Source organism: Mandrillus leucophaeus, unplaced genomic scaffold (assembly GCF_000951045.1).
Source record: "Mandrillus leucophaeus isolate KB7577 unplaced genomic scaffold, Mleu.le_1.0 Scaffold203, whole genome shotgun sequence".
Taxonomy (NCBI): Eukaryota; Metazoa; Chordata; class Mammalia; order Primates; family Cercopithecidae; genus Mandrillus; species Mandrillus leucophaeus.
In genome coordinates, this window is record NW_012102066.1 from 1,781,161 (window position 1) to 1,783,805 (window position 2,645).

Consider the following 2,645-nt stretch of genomic DNA (forward strand, 5'->3'; position numbering starts at 1 on the left):
CAGCCTGAAATGAGCCAGGCTTCCGCATCTCCGGCACATGTGCCACGGGTGCTGCCTTGTGACAGTGCCCCCCGAGTGACACTCTGTTCCTTACTGACAGCCCGATGGCTCATTATGGAGATGGAGAACTGGGGGACACTGAGGAGAGGGGTTCCCGGCCCAGCTTTCCTTCCTTCTCCCTGGCTGGGGGTGGCAAGACAACTGCCATGACCACTGACAGACAAGTCTTAACTTTGCCCAGCCTTAACTTCCTCATTTATAAAATGGGGGAAGTAACGCCCTCTTACTGGGGTAACTGCAAGATAAGTATTTATGGTGACAGATTCTAAGTGCACGACAGGACCTTGGTAAACACAAAAACATGCCTGGACACACTCCTCACTTACTCTGCCTGAGGGGCCCTGGACATCGGGCTAGGGTTAGGGAAGCAGGAGGGAGAAAGAGAAGAATGGGCACAAACATTCCACGCCCTCAGCCAAGGCCACGTTTCATTCTCACTGGCTGTCCTGACACAGGTCACCCGGGGGACTCGGGGACGCGCCCTTCTCCCTTGGTGTCTGCCCCTGCAAGCTTAGGGAAGGGCAGCATGGTGTGTGCAGGGCAAGGATGTGCCTGGGCCAGCTGGGTGGGATCCCAGCTCCTAATGCTGCTTTCCTGGGGCCCTGGCGTGCAGGGACCTTTTGCCCACACAGGACTGATGGTGACATTCCACAGGCATGTCCTCTCTCTCCAAGGAACTCAAGGCTGTACCAGCCTCCAAACAGGGGCCCGGGAGGAACTGAACTGGACATGGAGCTGTACCCTGGTCAGCAGGAAGGGCACACTCCACTGGGGACCACATGGTTGGCTCTGGACTCCAGCCACTGTACACTCCCAGGCAGAACCTGCCCTATCCTGGGCCTCCATTTCCTCTAACCCTGTCTGATCTCCCAGGCTGTTGGCATGGACAAGAAGGTCAGATTTCCAGGCCCTGGGTTGTTCTACCACTGTCTGCAGCTTGGACAAGCCATTCTCTAAGAGGCAGTCTGGCTGGATGACACACAGGGCAGGAATCACAGCTAATCCTGCCCCAGTAAGGCTGGACCAACTATCCCATGGGGCTGGGGCAGATGGGGCAGGCTCTCCTGGGCCTGCCTTCAGCGACAAGGCTGTGCACAGGGCACCTGCCTGCCACCTGTCTTTCATCCCCACTAGGGCAGACAGGTAAGGCCCCAGCACCCCATGCCCACTGCCCCCTCCCCTTGGCACCCCGGCAGGAAGAACATGGCTCTAGCCCAGTACCCCCTCTCTCTCTCCACTCTCCCTCTGTAGTAAGATTTGTCAGTTGTGATCTCATCCTTCAGGGAGCCTGGGAGTCACAGCCAGTTTTCGATTATCTGCACGAATTCCAGGAGGTTGGAGAGCAGCGCGAATCATGCACTACACCATTTCTCTCTGCCCTGTGCAGTCTGGGATATCTGGTCTTCCTTTTAATGAATTTGCATTGGTAACTCCAGGGCCTTTTAGGCAGGGGAGATAAACCAGCCTAGGCTCCAAGAAGCCACTGGACAACACCCAGAGAAGAGGAGGCAACCGGCCCCGAGGCTGGGTTTCCCTCTGTCCATGTGGGTACTTCCTGTGCTGAGGATGCAGCTTCCGGACAGTTCAGGGCTCTGTTGGGGTCAGCACTGCGTGGCCTTGAGGCCACTCCTATGTATGGGAGAGAGAGCACCCCTGCCCAAGGACTGGCCTAGGTCAGCAATGTGCTCACCACAGTGCAATTTGGATCAAGCAGGGAGGCGAGCTGGGACCTCTCTCTGTCTTGCCCTTAGCACAAGGTGCCCCCCTTCGTAGAGAGGAAGAGGGTCCCGCTCTGGGGAGAAGTGTAGGACCTGGGGAGGGTGGAAGCCAGGTATGGTGTTCTTGTGTAGTGAATGGGCTGCCCCCTTGTAATAGCCATTTGGGGGGTCCCTATGGGTGTTGTACAAAAAGCTGCCAGCATGGATACTCTGTATTTTCTAGGATTTTCTTTCCGTTCTCCCTTATTACCGGGGAAAGTTCTTCCTGAAAATTCCCTGCTGAATTTAGTGATGCAAGAGAGAACCTGGGGAAAAAACTCTGTCCACTCTAGGATGGGTGGGAAGGGAAGCAGAGTGGGACCCCCTGGAAGCAGTGCGGTGGCCACGGGGTCAAGGAGAGGGCCCCAGGAAAAGTGAGGTTCAGGCAGATGCCCCTCTATTCGGAGCTGCTGCTTCTCAGCGGCTCCGACTTTGCAGGGTTGTGAGTTGGTCCACTCCAGATGTTTGACACCCACCAACATTAGGAACTGAAGATGGTCTGCAAACCTGGTGTTCCTGAGAATCAGGCCCCGGAACAGGAGATCCCTGGGGGGCATATCACTAGAGGCCAGGGCTTGGGGCCATGGTCTCCCAGGGGGTTTCTCCTGGGAAGGCTGCTAGGCAGGTGCAGGGCTCTGCTCCTAGTGCAGCATGTCCTGGTGTGGCCACCTTACCCCCTGCTTCCTGCCAGGGCGGCTCTACCCAGCCTGTGGCTGCCCTACCCAGGCCTCCCCACTCCCAGGCCCTGCAGGAAGGAGTGAGGCCAGCAGGACATGGCTTTCCAGGTGAGGCAGTGTGGAGAGCGGGCAGGTCAAAGGGCAAGGTCTT